Consider the following 23,146-nt stretch of genomic DNA (forward strand, 5'->3'; position numbering starts at 1 on the left):
GCATGGAAACCAAACTTTTTCCATGTGTGCCATTATTTTATTTTATGTCAAGAGTAACGATGACTGATCATGTTGTGTTATATAGTGAGATCATCCGTAGAGCAGAGAGGCAGCTGTGATGTGGGGTGAAGCCCACAAACTTCTGTTCCTTTTCAGCTAGAGATACCAAACACTTAACTATTTTGACAAACTATACTAGATGCTGTGAATACAGGACAGTGATGACCAGTCTTATTTCCACATGGACTTCCCTTACAGAGGTCATGAAACATGACTGTTAACTATTTGAAGCAGCACATTTAAAAAGGAAATTGAACAAAATTTTGAAACGTGAGAACCTGGACTAGAATCTTTTCTGATAAAGGGAAAAAGCAATGTGGGAAACAAAGGCAAAAGAAAAAATTAAATTTCCTTACTACTTATAGACCACTGACAAGTTCTTGAAACAGGTAGAGTGACCTTCCTCTAGGCACTCAGCTGCCTTGATGTTAATACTTTGCTAAGGGCAAAAGGTAACCTTAGCTTAACATTATCCTGACTCCCCAGGATCCTATAAGTCTACTTTAATATATAAAAATTCCTTTGGAAACTTCCTTTATCACTACCCACCCCAAGATATATGTTGGCAATTGTTCTCCAAGCATATGGTCCACTGATACACATCTGAAGGGTCTCATGACTAAGGTTATATTAGACAGTAATAAATGACCTTTTCCTAACAATAGCTGGTCCCCTCCAGGTCCTGGAAACCTTGCTTCCAAAATTCCTTAGAGACTTACACTATCCCTAACCCCCTCCCAACTTGAAAATATATAATCGGCCACTCTTCATGACCCCAGTGCAGCAGTTTCTGCCTACAGGTCCTATCTCCATGCTTTAATAAAACCACCTTTTTGCACCAAAAATGTCTCAAGAATTCTTTCTTGGCTGTCAGCTCTGAATCCCAACATTTCCTATGTCAGGAGTTTGGGGCAATATATGCATGTTTCCACTTGGACAACTAACCAATCTTCTCCCTCCACCCAGTCTAAATGTTTCCTTTTTATGTTTTTCTAAAGATTTTACTTATCTGAGAGAGTGAGCAAGTGAGTGAGTATGAGCTGGAGAGGAGCAGAGGGAAAGGGAGAAGCAGACTCCCTGTTGAGCAGGGAGCCTGATGTGGGGATCGATCCCTGGACTCCGGGATCATGACCTAGGCAGAAGGCAGACACTTAACTGAACCACCCTGGTGCCCCTCCTTTTTTCCTTTTAAGATTTATTTGTGGGGTGGGGCGCACACAGGAGTGTTGGTGCTGGTAGGGGGAGGGGCAGAGGGACAGAACCTTCGAGCAGACTCCCACAACCCATGAGATCATGACCTGAGCCAAAACCAAGAGGACGCTCAACTAACTGAGCCACCCAGGTGCCCCTAAATATTTCCATAAAAATCTATATTATACAACAACAGAAGTCATCATTGTCTCTTTCCATGAGAAGTAAACAAAGCATCAGTTAGTTTTTAAGATTTTCCTTCTCAAAATAATAAATCTTTTGGGATATATTGTTGGTAACTATTGCTTTATGATGACCAGAATCTAATAAGTGACAAAGAGACTATTAGTGAAAAATAGGAACAGACTTGATAAAGGCCAAAGAAACAGAGAAAGAGGTCATGATGGCTGATATATTTCCAAAGGTGATGGATAGCAGGCAGGAGTCTGTAGGACAGCAACACCTCTCCCAGGATACATTCTTGGGTTCCCCTCATTGGCAGAAATCCCTTTCATCTCAACTCTGAAATCCACCTGTATAGAACCCATAATGGAACAGAACCTTTTCTCTGTATTATTATTGTATGTCTTTTGTCTCCCATAATCTGGAAGATATTTTTAATTATGTAAACCGTTTTAAACACATACACACACACAGAATAATAGCAGGAGCCTATGCATCTGCCATCCAGAACTAACAATGTAAATAAATGCTAAAATTTTTGTCATATTTACTTCAGATCTTTAAAAATTAAACATGGCAGAGTTATGCCCTGCTCTCTCTTCCTGCTGCTTCCCATTCATCTTCATTCAAAAAGGGAACCTCCCACTTTGGGGGACTACCATTTCTTCTCAGATGTATATATTTTACTGCCACATGTATGTATCTATAAAAACAACATACAGTACCTGCTTTGTTTTATGTAAATTTGTAATTAGATATGCACATCCTTCTGCAACTTATTTTTATTCAGTGTTGTAATTCTGAGATGTATCATTTTAATACAGGTAACTAAGTTAATTCATTTTCACTGATGCCAGTTTCATTTGTTTGCACATATCATGATTTACTTATCCATTCCACTACGGATGGTCACTTGGATTGTGTCCTCTTTATCGCTATTATGAATGATGCCCAAGGAACATCCTAGGGCATTAATCTAGGATACAGAATGAAAGCAGAATTGCTGAGTCACACATCGGTGCACATCTGCTGCTTTCATTCCAACCAGTAAAAGATAAGAATTTCCTTTTATTCCACACCCCCACCAAATTTGTGGCCAGCTGAAGGGCTGAAAGGATAGCCCCATTGGTTCTTTTATTTGCATTTCCATTAACACCAGTAGGCTGAACATTTTTCAAATGTTTTCTGACCATTTGGGTTTCTTCTTTGTTGATTTCTCTCTTCATATCTTTACCCATTTTATTGTAAGCTTTTCCTCTTCTATCACTAAGTAACACTATCTTTAATCCTAGTATTTTTTTGCCTTAAAAATTTTGTCTGATAATAGTTTTGTTTCTCCCTTTCTCTCTCCCTTCCTTCCTCTTACTTTCTTCTGCTCTCTCTTTAGAATTTGCCTGGTATGCCTTTTTTTTTTAATCCCTTATTTTCAAATGTCCCAAATAATTATATTTCACGTCTCTTATATAAGCAGCAAAAAACTGGATTTAAAAAATCTGAGTCTGTGTATTTCAACAACTCAGTTTAATCTGTTCTCCTTTATCGTGATTACTGATGGTTTTGGATTTTTTTTCTACCATTTTAACTTTCCTCTTTTCCTTCTCTCTTTCCACTTTCCTTCCTTTGACTAGGTTGATCTAGCTTTTAAAAAATCCCCCTCTTTGCTCCAGTACTGGATTTTCAGAAAGTACACATTTTTACTCTTTAAATAATTATCAAGTTGTGAATTTGCATACTTAAAAGTCAAAAGTTAATCAATAGCTTTTCCATGAGAAACAGACACGTAAAATGTCTTTGGTCTACTGCTTCCAGTTCTCCTTGTTACAGCTCTTTAGAATTTAAATTATACCTGTTTTCACATCTCCCCTGAAATCAGCCCTTCTCCCCTCACACCCACATACCCTCATCTGTCTCATTACTGATGGGTTTCTTTGATCACCACTGTTTCTTATACTTTACTTCACACTTCGAGGTTTGGTATCTTACATGTTAAAGGATATTTTTTCATAATTCTTTCAGCAGTGGTCATTGAAAGTTCAAGTCTTTCAGTCTTGATTTGTCTGAAAACCTCTTTATTTCACCTTCATTCTTTACAAAGTCATAGATTTCCCAGCTTGACAGGTAATTGCCCCCAGTACTTTGAAGATAGAATTCCCCTATAGTTGGGCCTTAAGAACTGCTTTTGCGGAAATTTCTCGTTAGCCTAGTTGTCATTCTTTTACAGATAACCTGCATTTTCTCTTTGGTAGCTTATCCCAAACTCCCTGTTTATTTGATGTCTGCAGTTTCATTCCAAAGTACCTGAGTGCAGAGTAATCTTTATTTCTCCTGCTCGGGACTCAATGTCCCTATTAGATTTGAAGGTGGAGGTATTTCTTTAGTTCTGAAATGTCCTTAGACATTGTTTCTTCAAGTATCACCCCTACCCCATCTCCGCTACTTTTTCTTTTGAACTCCTATTAGCAGTGTGTTGGACCTTTTCACTGTGTCTTCGCATCAACTTTCCTTTCATATTTCTTTTTATCTCTCTGGACTGTATTATAGGTGATTTTCTCAGATCTATTTTCTAACTATATATTTTTCTGTGTCTAATCTGTTTAATGTCTACAGTGTTTTAATGCCAATATTTTTTTCACATTTAGCTGCCTAGACATATTCTATTTGGTTCTTTCTCAGACATCTGTTACTTTTCCATTAGGTACTTCTTATTTTCTGGCTATTCTATCTTCTTTCTCTAAATTATATCTTTACCTATATCTCCAAATACTTTTAACATTATATTTCATAGTTTCTTTCAGATTTTTTTTTGTTTGTTTGTTCAACTTTTTGGGATGCTAACATGCATACCTACCACATACTGTTTTGGCCTAGGTGAATCCCAGGGGCACTGCCTTGTGGAAGGGACTCTAAAGGAAGTTTCAGCATTTATAACGGTTGGGGGTATAAGCATTTCACTTGTTTTGGACCAGTTCTTATGCTAATTTCTTAGCTAAAATGCTTTTTGCAAGACTTGTGTAGTTTAAATTTAGACTCCACATTTGATGTGATACAGGCTTGTGTTTCTTATTCCTTTCAGCATCCCTGCCATGTCCCTGGGCTGGCTGGCATGTTGAGTTTTACTGTCCTTGTTAGGAGACAGTGATATAGTTGCAGAGCCATGGCTTTATGCAAGAGGGTCCATTTCAGGCTCCAGTCTTGCTAGAGTCTATGTTCTCGTCTCCTGTTCCTGTTTGTGTTCTAATATGCGCCCCTAAGGCATTTATCTACATCCACTAGTCTGTGGGCCAACTATAGCTTTAGCTCCAAGTTAAACCACTCTGGCTGTGAATTCCCTTTTCTTGCACCTGTTTTTTTTTTTTTCCTTCTCTCTCTCTCTTTTTAAGCTTGCCTATATATTTAAGACTTTCTTTTTTAAATGCAGAATTTCCATGTGCTTAGAGAAAAAAAAAAAGGCTCAGTTCAGTTCCACCATTCTGACTGCTAACTACAAGCTTCTTAAAGACAGCATCCATGTCTGGCTAACCGTTTTGAATGTCAAGTAGAATATGATGGCCAAGTGTCATGTGTCAATCTTTGCTCAATAAATATTTCATGAATGAATGAGAAGAAAAAATTGAAGACAACAAAACGATGATTTGCCTATGATGATGATGATGATGATGATGATGATGATCAGAGCAAGAGAATACTGAAAATTTACATAAAGTAAGGTCAAATGTCTAATAAAATAGACATGGCACTTGTGAAGTTCTTCAAAATTTTCTCAAAAAAAGGAGAGATTTAGGTTGTAAAATGGGGTGGAGTGGATTACAAATCAGGATATCCACGGAATACAGCACAATATGCATTTGATGCTAGACAAGTTAAAAAGTGAACTCCTGTGCATTTGATTCCTTAGGCCACCTGGAGACAGCACAGGCACCCTTGGCTTCATCCCGGCAGGGTCTGGAGATGTGCAGCCCATCCGCCCTTTAGGGTGCTGGCTTTGTGAGTCTGCAATTGTGCCACTTCTGAGACCCAAACTTACTGCATGTCAAACTGGGATACTAATAATAATTCCAACCTTTCAGAAATGTAGGAACCAATTATATGTAAATTCTTATAAAGTACTATTAGCTTTTTTTTTGGTATAATAAGGAAAATAAAATTCTCCTTGAGAGATCAGTGATCAATTTGGTTAAAACAAAGCAAGTAATAATCAATTTCTTAAGATGACTTTACAGGAAAACAATATTATTATTATTATTTTTTTTTAAGATTTTATTTATTTATTTGACAGAGAGAGACACAGTGAGAGAGGGAACACAAGCAGGAGGAGTGGGAGAGGGAGAAGCGAAGCAGGCTTCCCGCAGAGCAGGGAGCCCGATGTGGGGCTCGATCCCAAGACCCTGGGATCATGACCTGAGCCGAAGGCAGACGCTTAACGACTGAGCCACCCAGGCGCCCCAGGAAAACAATATTATATTGTCACTATTATTTCTCTATGTAGGGTAAGGCAGGAGCAAAACCAGGGAGTGTGTAGATTTTCAGGGAGGTGGAAGGAACTTGCACCTCTGTGTTAAAATGTTTCTGTTCTCAGATGTGTTGACAAAACATCCACACGCAGATTAAAGGTGACTTAAAGAGAGACCTCAGATTCTACTTGAAGACAGATGAGAACGTGAGTGTGTGACAACACACCCAAAGGAAGCATATTTTGCCCCTTCAGTACAAAGAGCATCTCTTGACCTCTTTCTTGAGGCCTTATTCCCTGAGTAACCTCCGTGGTCTTCACAGCTATCACTTATGGGGTGCCTACCATCCACCAATGCTAAATTTAGTCTTGCTAATTCTCACAGTGCCTTGTGAATAATTATCCTCCTGTTCACGATAAGGAAATGAAGGTACACGATGCAGCCAGGAGCCGACCCCAGGTTCTCCACTTTGTACCTCATGTCATCTTCTCTCTCCACGCTTGCCGGTGGCCCAGCGCTTTTTAGCTGTTTTCTCCAGAGTATCTCTTTCCGACTACGAAGAGATGTTTGGTACCTTATATGTTTTGTTATTCCACTCACTCATTTGTTTATCCTTTGCTCCCCATTACGTGGTAAGATTTTGTGTTTTCAAACTCAGTTGCTGTTTCCACTGCATGAAATTGAGTTCTCTAAATGAAGAGCACTGGGTACTCAATATAGCTTGAAATCTCAGGAAAATAGGCCATCTTAAAAACACATTTACATCACATCATTTTTGCACAATTAGATTAAATGCATGGAAATGTATATCCATAGAAGTTGAAATAAGGACAATCTTTTTGGCATGACACTGGTATTAATTTTGCAATATTACTTCACAGAAATACTCTTTGCTACATGCTTTTATTCATTTTATAATCTTACCTCATTTTCAGTAAGATAATGTAAAAATACATGAATGACTTTGGGAAAAAGATGAAATCTGTATAATTCTTCTAAAAAATAAAAGTCAGTGCAGAAGTTATCCCTGAATGCTGAACTAACATGAAGGCGGTAGGAGATTACTGATGGAGGAAACAGCTTTGTATTCAAGTGAACATCAGACCTGAATAACTGACAGCCCTCTGAACAGGGGGCACATGTCACCCATTTCTAAACATCTCATTTGCAGTTACAGAATGAACTCTATTTCTGGATAAATAAATACAACAACCAAAATGGGCAGAGAGACCCAGTTCTGATTCCAAAGGTATGCCTTGGGATAAAATCTACAAGAATGATAGTCCTAGAATATTTTTTAAAAAACACTTTGAGAAAAAAAGAAAAAGAAAAAAGAAATATTTCAATAGTTTTGCAAACCTGTCATTTTTTCAAACTAAGACACCAATTTTATTCATAGCTATAACTTCATCTGGCTCTCCCTTGGAACAGCCATTACACTAAACTACAATCATAGGGTCATTTGGAAATAGTTTTAAAATATTAAAATAATCTAACGTCTCCAAACCTGATTAAATTGGAACAAAAGTGAATAATTGAAGAGTTGGAAAATATATTTTTCCTGGCTTTTGAGGGAATTTGGGGTTGAAAATGGGAGTTCACTTTCATGATAACAGTGGAATGAGAAAGCCCCATTATAATCAGAGTAGGAAGGATATTCACAATTTATTTTTTGCTAAAGATTTTATTTATTTGGGGAAGAGAGAGAGAGAGAGGACGAGTGAGCAGGGGGAGGGGAGGAGGCAGAGAGAGAGAGAGAGAATCTCAAGCAGACTCCCCGCTGAAGGTGGGGTTCCATCTCACAAGTCTGAGATCATGACCTGAGCCAAAATCACGAACTGGAAGCTTAAATGACTGAGTCCCCCAGGTACTCCAGGACACTCACAATTTAAATGATTTGTATGCTAATTGCCTGGTTTTAATTTAGCTTAAGAACTGAACAACTTTTGTATCTACAGGACCCATGCCATCTTGCCATTCTTATGTTACCAGTGTTGCCCTACTTTATGAGGCTAGCCCTTTGAACCTACAGGTCAATGGCTGTCAGAAGTAACACTTCTGTTTTGGTGCTCAAGTACTGGCTTACCAAGACACTACTAAAAAGGTATTTGAAAAGCTTAGTCAATTCGGTTATCTGGAGGTCCATCTGGAAGCAGCTGATTTGGGAAATTACTGACCCAAACTAAATGGAATCCTGGAATCATATTTATGTTCTATTCTGTTAGAACTAAATCTCTGATAAGCCCAAACTATAAACTATTCCAAACTATGGGTATCTGCAGAATTCAGGAGCTCTAAGTATTAACCTGAACACCTACTGTGAATCCTCATGCTGTGGCTTCTACAGGGAGGATGCAAGCTAACTTCTTAAGAGACTTCGCAAAAATTTAAAGCAGGGTCTCAGAGAGACATCTGTACATACATGTTCACAGCAGCATTATTCATAATATCCAAAATGTGGAAGCAGCCCAAGTGTCCTTCGATGGATGAATGGATAAACAAAATGTGGTATATACATAAAATGGAATATTATTTAGCCTTAAAAAGGATATTCCGACACATGCTCCAACACGAAAGAACAGAATGATATTCTGTTAAGTAAATAAGCCAGTCACAAAAAGTCAAATGCTGTATGATTCCACTTATATGAGGTACCTGGAGTAGTCAAACTCCTAGAGACAGAAAGTAAGAATGGCTGCTCCCTGGGGCTGGGGGGGGGCGGGGAGGAATGAGCACTTATTTACATAACACTGTGAGTGCACATAGCATTCTTGAACTGCATAGTCAGAAATGGTCAAGTTGGTAAATTTTATGTTATGGGTATTTTATCACAATTAAGAAAAAAATTAATTAGAAACAAAAAAGAATCTCTGTAACCCATGATCCTACCTGCTATACTTTGTGTTTAATTAAGTAACTTCTTTTATTATTTTTTTAAAATATTTTATTTATTTATTTGAGAGAGAGAATGAGACAGAGAGCGCATGAGAGGAGGGAGGGCCAGAGGGAGAAGCAGACTCCCCGCTGAGCAGAGAGCCCGATGTGGGACTCGATCCCGGGACTCCAGGATCATGACCTGAGCCGAAGGCAGTCGCTTAACCAACTGAGCCACCCAGGCACCCAAGTAACTTCTTTTAGAGTTCAGGCTTTTCATTCATTCTTCTTCTTTTATAATAGATAAAATATCTCTTTTCTTCTCTGTTTTTACTACCTGCTTTTTGCCTTTTTGTGTCTTGATGGATTTTTACTTTTACTGCATGTGCTTTTACTGCAGGCTGTGCTAAATGCTTTTTAAAAGCAGGAAGAGTAAAAATTCTTTAATAAACCATAATTTCACAAAGTCAGTCACAGAAACACTTCCTAAAAGGCCTGTCTGTTGTAATTTTGGTACCCTAAGGGAGAAGGGAAAATAGAACTACCTTTATCACTCTTTTCTCTTTCCAAGAGTTCACATTTAATAAACATAATCCTTTCACACTGGCTGATTTTATAAGTGCCAAAGCACAAAAGGCTCCCAGCTCTTCCACCTATGGGAGCCCATGAAAGGTACAGTGACACTTCTTAAGTGAAGATCCTTAGCAGTATTGCACTAAACTGTACTGTGGTCACCACATGTCTTTTAGGAGTAGAAAGCATCACTTTATTTAGTGAGGGACTACAAAAATAAACTTCTGAAACATTTCTCATTAGTCCATGGATTAAACAACAGGCAACTCTCATCACTTTGAAGGTCCATGTCCTCCTTCTGGATAATCACCTCTGGATGATTTTGTACATGCACAGGTACCAAATCACACCAGTACTAAATAAATATCTGGTAGCCACTGAGAGCAGGTAAATCCAATGGATTTCACAGACCTTGAGTTGCTCTTAAAATATACATGTATTGGGGTGCTTGGATGGCTCAGTCGGTGGAGCGTGTGACTCTTGATTTCAGGGTTGTGAGTTTGAGCCCCACGTTGGGACTAGAGATGACTTAAAAATAAAATCTTAAAAAATAAAAAAATAAAAAAAGTATATAAACAAAGCACAGCAAAACTCATTCAGGGCTGGACTCCTTGAAATCCCTGGCATCTCAGGAAGACCCTTCAAAAACATGTTTGGTAACATGCTACTACTTCCATGAATTGCTCCTAAGAACGTGTGTGTGTGTGTGTGTATTACACTGTTGGAATGCATACAGCAGCAGTGTCAATATTACAACACAGAGTAAAATTAATTGAGTGGTATGGTGCATGCACAATCACAGCTGATCTGAAAGATGAGACCTTATATCTGATGCTGCAAACTACACCATTATGTCTGAATCAATGCAACATCTTGTTAAGTGGTCAGTGTAACATATGGTCCCTGTCTTAGGCTTGTTATTTTTCTAAAAAATAACATTCAGGAACAGTTTTTTTTCAAACCTTAATTAGAATAAAAATGACCTCAATTTGAACATTCAAATTATTCCAGTTTATGGTATACATTTTTTTTTCATAATCTTACCAGATTTTTCCCTCACTGACAAACAAGATCTATCTATAGAAGGCCCATTATGCTAGCTGCAGTTCTGATATGTGTTATAACATCTACATCATTTATTTATAGACAGGGCAGAACTCAGCCACTTTGGTCTAGGAATTGCTGGACAATGTTGTTTGTGGTTTCTTTACTGGACTACCATACCAGAGAGTGGGATCCCAATGGTCTCCATGACATTCATCGATTTTCTATTAATTTTACATGGTCAACTCTAGTAAGAGTTAAAAGCTAATTCAGTGTTTTGTCGCCTTAACTGATGTTCCAAAAGGGATGTGTTTTTGTGGAAGTGCCCGTGAACCTAAGCAACACGGTTGCCACTGACTTGAGTAGATATTACACAGATCAAAATAGTATTTGACAATCTAAAAATTTAGAAGGGGCTTGGTTACATGGCAACCATAATTTACCACTCACAATCCTAGAAATCATGAAAAAAAATCTTTTAACCATATATTATATATATAGTTTTTTTTGGTAAAAAAACAGTCTTTTGTATCTTAGATTTTTAAATACTTATATAGTTAGCACAATTTCTTTTGGATACAAGGACATGTTTCTTGTAGAGGAAAGAAAACATGAAGTCATAACCCACTGTGAAAATTTCCTCTTAACTGCTATATTAAGATTAAAATACTCAACAGCACGCTTAGAACCTTATGAGCACTTCATAAAATCCAAAACATGTTAAGACTTAACACCGGAATTGCTCTCCACACAGAAAGGATACAAAAAACCAATATTCTCTGGTGAAAGAATTTTTTAAAAAAATTAGCAAAGACTCATTTTTGTAGGATGTAGACTGTAATACTAACTTTCTGCAGATTTAATGGTATGCAGACCACAGATGTTTCAATAGAGACAGAAAACCTTCAGTGAGCTATTATTGCTTCAAACAGGGACATTTTGGGTATATACTTAAAGACACTGCTTAATTTCAATGAACGGCCACAGTTTCCTCATTTGTAAAAAAAGGAGCCATAAAAAGGTAAGATTCCTACCTGATGACTACTGAACTTCAAGAATGTGAACAAAGTTAATTGCTGAATTTGGGAGTGTGGCTGGACTATCGTGTGCGTAAAGGGTGACAGCAAATCACTTTTCCTAGTACAATAAAAGATTTGTATTAAATTGCAACTTCTGGAGTCATATTCTTTGTGAAGCAAAAGGCACAGGTTATAAGGAAGGCCATTTACCCTGATAAAGCCCAGGTGTGCGGTGAGGCTTCCGAGGCAAGAGCAGAGTGTGGCTCACACTTGCTGAGGTGACTTTCCCAGTGGGCGCCTGGGTTGGGGTGGAGGTGTGGCAGGTAGGAAGCAGCTGTGCCCCTTTCCCAGGATCACAGACTCCTTCTTCTACCTGCATTGTCTCGCTTTGGAAGAAGAAAATAGCTAAACCTCAAGAGACTGTCATCACAGACACTATTCCATTCATTAATTGACTTGGGTCCCAGAAAACATTCTCAGGTACCATCGTTTTGGATGAAAGGTAGTTTATTTTGTTTGTGTGAATCCTTCTAAAAGCTGACAAATCATCGGCCTAAATAATAATAAAAAAAAGATGATGTTCAACTCAATCAATCTATTCGAGATGAGCCACGTGTCCTTTCTTATTATTCTGAACATCTGTCACAAAGCAGATTTTGTTCAGGACACGATGAACAACTGCATCATTCATGACTGGGTGAAGTCAGTATAATCCTACCAGGTCACTACACCAGCGGTGACATCTGTTTCCCATAAGACATCACCAGTCAAACGCATACGACACATGCGCACGAGGTGACGTGAACACAGTGCTTATTCAAAGCATAGCCTCAATATTTTCATCTTCTTTATCCACGTGTAGAAAATCGCTAGTCAATACAGCTGAGGAGTATGGCTGATGTTCTCAACCTTCTCTTCCACTTGGAAATTCTGTGACCTTCCGAATGTTCTCTAATCAGAGCAGAATGGCTATGCGGTCTTTAATGACAAACAAATGATTCTTTGGGTTTCTGTTTTCATCCACTAGAAGCAATGCACAGTTGAAGGTCAATGCTTCAAAAGTGTTAGCTCCCGGGCGCCTGGGTGGCTCAGTCGGTTAAGCGGTTAAGTGTCTGACTTTTGATTTCGGCTCAGGTCATGATCTAGGGCTCTTAGGATTGAGCCCTGTGTCTGTCTGGCTGTGTGCTCAGCATGGAGTCTGCTTGTCTCTCCCCTCTGCTCCTCCCCCAGCTCGCACTCTCTCTCAAACAAAACAAAACAAAACAAAAAATAAAACATTTAAAAAAAAGTGTTAGCTCCCTGTAGGTCTCTTGAGCAGGCAGGACCCCAGGCCCAGGCAGGCACTGGGTCTCACAGCCTGGTAAGAGCGTGTGATTCAAGCCCCCCACCCCCAATGTACTGCTCAGCACAACGAACTGGGGGGGTGGGGTGGGCAGCCAGTTGACAGCAGTATTTTTCTGCAACAAGTACAAAGAATAGCATTCAGGAAAGATATAAAATATAATAAAAATTAGAAAAGCAAAATCACTCCTCTGAGTAACTTCTGGAACAGATTTCAATGATTTTAAGGCCAAGGCCAAGACTGGCGGACCTTGAATGAAAAAGTTTCCCACTTCGGGTTACCACCCCAAAGAAAAGAGCACAAAGGTCATACTGAAGTGAAAAAGCAACTTTGTGTTTTCTGTTTTCCTTCCCCCTGCAAAGGTGTATGATAGCCTTAACACACCTAATTTCAAAACTAAGACAACTGTGTATCGCATGGTGACTGGTTAATAACACTGTATTGCCTATTTTAAAGTTGCTCAGAAAGTAGATCTTAAAAATTCTCATCACAAGAAAAAACATTTGTAAGTATGGTGACAGATGTTAACCAGACTTACTGGTGGCAATCCTTTTGCAATATGTGCAAATATGGAATCAGCATGTTGTACACCTGCAACTAATACAGTGTGACATGTCAATTATGTCTCAGTTTAAAAGCTAAGCTGACAATGGGACACAACATTTTTATTTGATAAATGAGAGAGACTGAAGGGCTGTAGAGTCACAGGGGCAAAAGAACAGAGGAGAAAAAGAGGAAAAGAGAAAGCCAGAAAACGGAGGGAAGGAGAAAGGGTCAAGCAGAAGTGGAGGGTTGAGACAAGAAAGAAAAAAAAAAAGTCAGTTGTGGCAGGAAGGAGGTTAGGGAAAGCAGAACTAGCAAAAGAAGAAAAGGAGAGCAGGAAAGAAACAGCCTCTTCCAGTCTGAAGTGTGAGCCCACAGTTCTTCATGCTCAATGCACAGTTCGATAACTTCCAACTCTGAATTTCAGAGACTCATCCCCTTTCCTGCTCAGGTACAATTCCTCATGCCCGGACCACAGAGCATCGGGTTCACTGTGCCCATCCAAATTCGGACCCTCCTTTAGAGGCTAATACAAATTTTAAAGCCAGATAATTCTGCCAGGCAGCTTTCTTTGATCACTTCAGCCCAGGGGAATCACCTTCTCTTTAAACTCCTGGAGCCCCCATCTTAAATACAATTTATTTGTCACACTTGTCATGTGGACTTCATCCTGTTGGGCCACTACTCTTGTGCCTGGGTCTTAATTCACCAACAACAGGACAGAATTCTGGAAGATGGAAATTGTGTCTCTCACTTTGGGTTCCTTACAACAGCCACCATGGTGCTTTGCATATTGTAAATATTCCCGATATTTATTAGTGACCAGTGAAACGTTAGCCATTGTTCATAATTTTTTTAAGCTAAACAACAGAAAGACATAAATTTCACATTAGAGGAAGCAATCAGGATATTCGCTTATAATACTGTCCGCTTCCCTTTTAACTGGCCTCATTTCGGTCACAAGTTCTCATAGCTACAAGAATAAGTTATCTTGTTGGTAAAGCAGAATCATAAACTGTAGGAGGTTGGAAGGGACCCTGAAGACCCTTCCATTTCCATTACTTTGTAGATGCACGGAGACAGATGGCATAATGAGAACAGCATGAACTTCCAGGGAAATCTGGGCTCAAACCTGAGATCCACCTCTCAGCGGCTATGCGATCTTGGATAACCCTACTGAACGTCTGTCTGTCTGAGGCAGCTGAGTTATTTATAAAGCAGTGATAATAGTATCTGCCTGAAAACATGACTGTCTATGAAGAAGACAGTTCATATAAAAGCATCAAGTACAGAAAATGGTACATAGTAGGCTCTGTAAGTGTTCTGCTACTAGACTGAGAGCCCCTTAAGCACGAGGACCACGTTCTATTCACTATTCAGTGATTATCTGATAACTTGAGTAGAGATTAAGTCTTTCCTGAATGAAGAAACAGAGATCCATACCACAAGTGAGGCTTCCCCAAAGCCAAGCAGAATTTTAAGTTTGGGTTGGGTTTTATCAATCACCTCATCTAGTGTTTCTCAAAGTGTGGTCTGGGGACTCTGGGATATCCCCAAGACCCTTTCCAGGGGTCTGCAAGGTACTCCTTTCTCCAACTAACTACCTGGGTGAAACTGAATTTTTTTTCATATACTTCAACCAAAACAACCTATCACCACAGACTGAATATGAGAAGCAGACAAGGGAATGTAACTGTCTTCATTTAAGTCAGATTGAAAGGATTTACAAAAAAGCAAAAGAGTGCCATTCTTTTAATACTTTTCTTTTGTTAAAAAAGTTATTTTTCATACAATATTTATGCTATGCCGTTTGTTATTTATATAATATGTACTTGCTATTTTAATGTGAATGATAAAACCATATTCTAAAAATTTGTTTTAGTTTCTAATATAGGTAAATATGAATAGATGTAACTTATATAAACAGAAGCTCTAAAAGCACCAGCTCATCATCCTTCAAATTCCCCCTCCAAACCACTTGATTGTACCCTATTATCCACGTAAGTGGAGATGATAGAGACCGAATGTTTGTGTCCCCCAAAATTCATATGCTGAAATCCTAACCCCCAAGGTGATAACAGTGGGAGGTGAGGCTTTTGGGAGTAAACAGGTTTAGATGGGCATAGCCCCCATGATGGGATTAAAAAAAGCAGCAGCAGCAGAGACACCAGAGCTTTTTGTCTTTCCCATACGAGGACACAGCAAGAAGGCAGTGGTCTGTAAGCCAGGAAGGGGGCCCTCACAGAACACAACCATACAGGCACCTTGCTCTCAGATTTGCAGCCTCCAGAACTGTGAGGAATGAATGTCTGCTGTTTAAGCCACCCGGCCTGTGGTATTTTGTTACAACAGCCCAAGGTGACTAAGACAGAGCGTGACATCATACCTACAGCAAAAAAGAAATTAGGAGTTTATAAACTACTAGTTCCATTGATTCTATTGAGGCAGGGGCTCTTTCAAGGTGGAGGAGCACAGGTAAGGGGCCATGAGACAAAGGTTGCCACATCTGTAAATATGGACGCTGGCTGGGGCAGTACTCCTACTGCTGATACACAGATGAGCTTTTTTTGTTGTTTTTAGATTTACTTATTTATTTTGAGAGAGAATGAGAGTGCGTGTGCAAGCACGGGGGGTCGGGGGGAGAAGCAGAGGGAGAGGGACAGAGAGAATCTTAAGCAGACTCTGCAGAGCCTGACGTGGGGCTCGATGCCAGGACCCTGAGATCATGACCTAAGAGTTGGATGCTTAACCAATGAGCTACGCAGGCACTCCACAGATGAGCTTTAACAAGTACACTGAAGGTCACCAAATATGGCCTTTTTTTTTTTTTCTTCCCCTTCTCTACTTGTTTCTTTCAGGAAAGTATCAATGCCAGAACCCCTCCTCAAAAATTAACCTCTTCAGAGCCTCTCAGATACACAAATCAATTAATTTGCTTAGGTTTCATGGGTGGAAGTGAGGTCTTAACATCTAAATCATCTCTCATGCGTGATACAATCAAAATAGATAATCGTGTGGTTTTTGGTTCTAGAAGTGTCTAGAGATGAAAGCTCACTGAACAGGTTACATATCAAGACACATTCAAGTGTGTGCTCTTACTTCAATCTAGAGGAGAATGATCAAAGACACCATCTACGTGTCTGATGATGACCTGGGTTAAAGGAGGAAGCCTAGCACTCTCCTCAGTTTTGTAACTAACTAATCCATTCCTCACCACCTGCCCCAATCTTACAATGTGTAATCACTGCATCAAAAATAATTTTTCTCTGTTTATCAATTTTTCAAAAAAACCCACAAATTCATTGCAGTGATTTTATTTTATATTGAAAGGAAGAGTATTTTTAGCTCAAGAGACCAAAGTCTTTGGGCATGTTTATTGAAATACAAAGCAACATGCTGCTATTAGCCACACTAAGCCTTTTACAGATAACATGTGACCTTAAACTGGTTTTGACTTTTATTCAAAATAAAAAATAGCTCCCTCTAGTTATTCAGAGTAAGGCTTGGACATATTTCTTGCATAATTACTACTCGGTACAATCTCGGGGTCCCTGGGTGTCTCAGCTGGTTAAGCATCTGACTTTTGATTTTGGCTCCAGTCATGATCTCAGGGTTGTGAGACCGAGCCCTGTGTGGGTCTCCACACTCAGTGCAGAGTCAGCTTGAAGATTCCCTCTCCCTCTCCCTTTGCCCCTCCCCCTACCCAGGTTCACGCTCTCTCAAATAAATACATCGTTAAAAAAAAAATAGATGGCCAGTGTCTTCAACAGAAGACTGGTTAAACCAACAACAACAACAAAAACAACAGAAAAACCAGAAAAATCCCCAAAACCCAATCCCCCAACCCCCTCCCCCCCAAAAAAAAACTCTGTGCAATCTCTGTATAGTTCTATAAAGCTTAAACAGTGCATTCCATTTGCAGTCTCCTTTTTGTTTTAATTTCATACTATACTGGCAATTACCTGGCTTCACTGACTACTTAGGAAATTTCTCAAGTACGCTACCAGAAGTAATGTAAGAAATATAACCATATAGCAATGTTCCTGAAGTAAAATTTGAAAGAATCCTATAAAAAATGAATCTTTTTCATTAAGTTCCCAATGCTACACCTAAAAGCATTGTAGAGTAAACCCATATCAGGAATCTTGCATCTGACACTTGTACTAGAAAGCGCACTCAATTAACAGACCAGAAAAAGCCGCCAAGTGTCAATATGTAAAAAGCATTTTGCTAAATATTAAGGAACATTTTTTTTTCAAGTATGCTTCCTGTGCTCTAGAAGTTTACAGTATAGCTGGAGGGAAAACATACATAAAACACAAAAAATAGCAAATAATTGACAGAGAGAAAAGTAATACAGAAAAAAGAGTTTTGGGGGCAAAAGTCCCTCTTGATTTTGAAGATAATAGAAGTTACCAGAGAGGAGGTGTCCTTTGGGTTGGGTGAGGGAGGGAAAAGGAAAATGTTAGGAGCAAAGGCACAGCAGTGGAAAGACAGGACTAAGGGAAGAGAAAGGTTAATTTGGCTTGCGCAGAGTTTATGCAGAGAAGCAGCTGGAAATAATGCTGAAAATAGCATTTTTAAAATTAATTAGTTCATCAAGCATTTACTAATGCCAGACAGTATTCTAGGTCCTGGGTGTGCAAAGATAAACCAGACAGGCCAGGTTCCTGCCCTCTCTGAGCCTACGTTATGGCAGCAGGAGACCTACTACCAAGAAAATAAACACGTGATATAACGGGGAGGGACTGAGCAGATGGGTCTCTCTAGATCTGGTGGTCATTCCAGCTGAGACAAGAAGGTGAGAAAGGACCATCCTCCTGCAACAAATAGCAGGTGGAAAGGGTCTGGGCTGAGATCCTTCAAGATACCACGAGGAGGTCAATGTGGCTTACCAAGGGCGCTAGTACATCTTCTGAGAGAATCCGAACTGCACCTTGTTGTTTTAAATACCACTTGTTCGTGGTTGTACACAGGATGATGGTATGTTCCCTGAGCTACAGTCCTGGGAGACACAGCAGGTGGGACTTCTTCACCTTGCTGCCTCCACTTCTTCTGCTATCCCACCCACCCACCACCAGAGTGTGAACTCCATCTTCTCCCTGTTGTATTCCCAGTGCCTAGAACAGTGCCTGGTATATTGAAGTTGCTCAAGAAATATGTACTGAATGAATGGACTGAATAAATATCACTTAACTCCTTCTCCCAAGAACAGTCCAAAAGGAGAAGGCAGAGTTTGGTGAAAAAGAAGATGGGTTGAGGCATGAATTAGAAGGTCTACCTACAGTTCTAGTCTTTTTTTTTTTTTTTTATGTTATGTTAAGCACCGTACATTACATCATTAGTTTTTGATGTAGTGTGCCATGGTTCATTGTTTGTGTATAACACCCAGTGCTCCACGCAGAACGTGCCCTCTTTAATACCCATCACCGGGCTGACCCATCCCCCCACCCCCTCCCCTCTAGAACCCTCAGTTTGTTTCTCAGAGTCCACAGTCTCTCATGGTAAGTCTCCCCCTCTGATTTTCCCCCCTTCATTCTTCCCTTCCTATCTTCTTCTTTTTTTTTTTAACATATAATGTATTATTTGTTTCAGAGGTACAGGTCTGTGATTCCACAGTCTTAATACTCCTCTCTTCAGTGTTCTTGCCTTTCTCAGGTAAGGACAGTCCCTGACCCCTGCATGCTCGTTTCAAGAACTTTTCTTAATGTGAGCAGTAACCCAGAAGCAGCATCCCACAGCCAAGTTACCCATTTATTTAAGAACTTTCCTCCTCTCAACCCTTTGGCTAGAAATGTCTAGAAGTAACTTTTTGCTCTGACTCTACTTCTTATCGCCATGCTAGTTGATTAAGGGGAAGAAATACTGTTTTCAAACAATGGGAGAAAAAAGAAGGGAAGAAATACCTCTTGTTTGGAGTTCTGCCCCTACCTTTCCTTTGCTTCCATATATGATTGAATTCTTATTTCTCATTCATAGCTTACAAAATCTCCTCAGGTTTCATTGTACCTTTACCTATAGTTCCCTCTGCCTGGTCTCTTTCAGGTGGCAGGATATTTTCCACACCTTGTCTTTGTGCAACAGAAAAAAAAAAATCCCATTCTGCCATGTTTCTGCCACTTGCAGGCAAGGATTGACCATTTTCTGATTTGGGACATTGTTTTTCTTTATTCAGGAGTGTCAATCTTGATAGTTTACAGGGCTGGGCATGAGCGAAGAGGGCCAGATGCAAAGAGCGGCCAGCGAGGGGGAACCATGGGAAGAAGGGCAACACAGGCACCCTCTAAAGGGGGAGCTGGGGCTCCTGTCCAACACTCAGAATGGCCACACCCCAGTCTGTTGAGACTCTGGCCCTCTAGCTAGTAGAACAGGACCTCGTTTCCACAGGGGCCAATGGAAAGAGAAGGCACAGAAGGGCGACTTTTTGTTCTTTCAGTTTATGTCTTCATACTGACCCAGAAGAAAAAAACAGGAAATCTCAGAAGACGGGAGTGGGGAGTGAGTGTGTGTGTGTGTGTGTGTGTGTGTGTAAGACACAGAGGGAGAGACAGAAGGAGAAGGAGAGGGAGGAAGGAGGAGGAGGGAAGGGAGCGGGAAAGGGTGGAGGTCAGATATTGGACATTACTCAGAACGGTGTCCCAGTGAGCACAGGGGAAGTAAGAGATCCTGTTTGGAAGCCACAGAAAGGGAAGAGAAGAGGGGAAGAGCCGCTGGGGATAGAGCAGGAAAAGTACATGAAGCCAGTGAAGGGGAAGGTGACCCAGGCTCATCCTGCTTCTGTGGCTCCTCTCATCAGAACCCCTGTCCCCCACCCATCGCTGGCTCTTACCCTGCTGGAGCGAGGGCCCAGGCACAGAAGTCACCTCAGGAATACCAACCATGCTGCCCTGGGAGGCGTGGGGGAGGCCTGCCGTGGCCCAGCTCCGTGCGCTCCTGGCCTTCCTGGGGACACCCTGCTCCCAGCTGGAACAACAAGTGACACGGCCTTGGAAGACACAGCCTATGAGCCAGGCCTACTAGAGCTTTTGGACCTTGCTTGGGTGCAGAGGATCCTTAAACGGCACTGTGACCCAGGGAGGGCCCCTCACTAAGGACTACTGGACAATGGCAGCACAGTGGTCCTCCCACTGGGGACACAACAGGGACAGGCAGCACTCCATGAACCAGGAAATGACGGATACCGAGTCTGGTGCTGCCGTCACACAGCCAATGGCGGTGGGCGGGGGGGGGGGTGTCACTATGGAGCTGAGGTTAACGAGTCCAAGTCCGAGGCAGACACACTCAGAGCGCTCACTCAGAGGGGCTCAGAAAGTGGCACCGAGGCTTAAACTCTTGCTCCTACCGTCTCTGAACCAGAAAAATAAATAAATAAAATAAAGGTTCAGGAACCACAAATTATCTTCAGTGAAAGATCATTCAAAACCATTTTTTGTTGGGCTACCACTTGAGACAACATAAACATGCTTTTAAATATACTTTTACTTCTAAAATACTGGCCAAGACTTAAAAGAGAGTGGTAACACTGAACCTGCCTTTCAGAAATTTAAAAAAAAAATTGGAAGAAATTTCATTACAGGCTTAAATGGGAGTTTTAATATGTGTACTGAATTGATAAGAAATTTGAATACTTGCAGCGATCTGTAGCAATATATGATAAGCTGTTTCAAGGTACAATTGAAGAATCATTTAATACATGTTTGAAAAGTTTCACATTTATAATAAGAAAAGTTCTATGCTAATTTAAAGTATTAACTCATATCTTCACCCCAATGTTTAATAAAAAAAGATGGGAAAGAATGTTTTCCTTAATTATTCTCTGCTCCCCACCTTTCCTCCAACTCCAATAAAGCCAGTACACAGCGTTAAGGATAAGATCTTTGGGAGCTTTCAGATCTGTTTCACAGGAGAAGGCAAACACAAAGGATCAACTATTGAAGTTTTGCTCACGGTTTTAAATACAGCAAAGCTTCTGGCATGAAAACTGCATCCCCTATCACACTTCTTTATCATAGATGTCATCCTCATAATCAGCAATGATAACGTAGAAAGCATCTTCTAGACTAATTAATGGATTGTTTGGTTCATTTGTTCAATAATTCACTTATTCGGCAAATATTTACAGAGTTCCTACTTTGCCCTGGACACCGTGCCAGGTGCTGGAAATTAAAAGCTGATGATGACAGAGCTTGTGATTTCAACGGGGAGGTACCAGGGAACCAAAGCAGGGCTATGGATGCCTAGGAGCGAGCTGCCGATGCAGGTGTGAGGCAGCCTGAGCCGGCGGAGGGTGAGCGGGAGGCAAGGGAAGGTCCCGTGAGAGCTGATCTCCCCTCAGCTGAAGGAAGTATGTTACTTCCTTGCACAAAATCCCAATTCCTTCCCTCCCTTGGTGGAAGGCTATGCAAGTACAGGTACTGGCTGAAGGAAAGTACAGGGACACGCTCAGCAGACAAGAATGTGCAAGGCGCTGGCCAGCAAGCGGGGAGGCGTGCTTCCAGCTCTCGGTTCACCGCTCACTGGGCTCACGTGGCGTTTAATGCTGATAGCCATACTTTCTTTCTGGAAGCCCTCTCTTTCCTTAGGACCTGTGACCCGCACTCCCCTGTCTTGTGCCCTTTGACTACCACCTCTAACACGAGTCCAACATTGGTATCTTCAGCTGGGACCTCTCTCTACGCTTTGGGTGTGTATAAAAACTGCTTATTTAATATCTTCCCTTGAATAATATTTGAAAGGCAGTTCAATCTTAGGTTTAAAACTGGCTTCACACCCTCCTTTCTTCTTCCCTTCCAAACTCTGGTCCTCTACCCTTGCTCCCTTTTCCTGGGCAGTGACACCAAATCTGACCTGGCACTTAAGGCAGAGGCCTGGAAGTCATCTTAGACACCCATTTCTTCCTCCCCTCCATTCTCTACCTGAATCTGACCACCAGCAATTCCTGTCCATTTTGCCTTTCAACATCTTTGCATTTCTCTCCGTGCCCCATCACTACATAACTCTGCACGGAGTTCCTTCCTGCCGCTGGGCACTGTTCAGAACATTGACAACAGCTAGCAAATATTCCTTCAATAAATGCAGGATGAAGCATACATATGCATTCAGACTCTAGTTGCAGGCCATCCTCTCTTAATAGTTTCTCTTAAAAAAAAAATAGAGGGTCTATGATAGCACCCTGTGATAGAGCTACTGATCAAGCTCTTTTTGTTGGTGTGATTTGATCAAAAGGCTTTATGTCATTTCTAAATGTTTTCTGGAAGTAGGTTCCCCCCTTTTTCAATTCTGAAAAACACAGCCCTGCCCTATTCTAGTTTCTACTTGAGAGAAACCTACAGAACTCTAGGGTGGGGTTAAGGTCAAAGTTTTAAGAACAGAGATAAAATTTTCATTCTAATAATTATATAATATCATAACATTTAACTATTTAAAACATTAGAAAGCCATTTCTGTGTTTCCATTTCATCTCTATTAGTATTTTTTATAATAGGCAAATGTACACAAAGTGTATATGGCCTTTTTTATTTTTGGTTTCTTATTTATTTCCCAAACCTTTCAATTACATTAATTTAGACTTCAAATATAAGTTGCTTTCCCCTAAATCTCATTTGTTAAAAAGGATTCTTACAATTCTGTACCTTTTTCAGAACCTGTATACTTGGATATGTGCATACAGTTAAAAACTAATAGAGTATACCAAAAGCATAGGCAACAAAAGAAAAAAATAAACTGCACTTCATTAAAATTAAAACCTGTAATTTTAAATGCCTCAAGGGATACTATCAAGAGTGAAAAGACAACCCACAGAATGGGAAAAATATACAAACCACATCTCTGATAAGGGTTTAATATCCAGAGTATATAAAGAACTC

General features: G+C 40.3%; 1 protein-coding gene across 5 annotated transcripts in view; it reads right to left on the reverse strand.

Annotated features, from left to right (window-relative positions):
* The window catches only part of NR3C2 (nuclear receptor subfamily 3 group C member 2), a 330,847-nt gene that overhangs the window by 46,729 nt on the left and 260,972 nt on the right, over positions 1–23,146 (reverse strand). The window lies entirely within an intron of this gene.

This window comes from Callorhinus ursinus, unplaced genomic scaffold (genome assembly GCF_003265705.2).
Source record: "Callorhinus ursinus isolate GAN/ISIS: 27379988/994484 unplaced genomic scaffold, GSC_fseal_2.0 scaffold4, whole genome shotgun sequence".
NCBI classification, from domain to species: domain Eukaryota; kingdom Metazoa; phylum Chordata; class Mammalia; order Carnivora; family Otariidae; genus Callorhinus; species Callorhinus ursinus.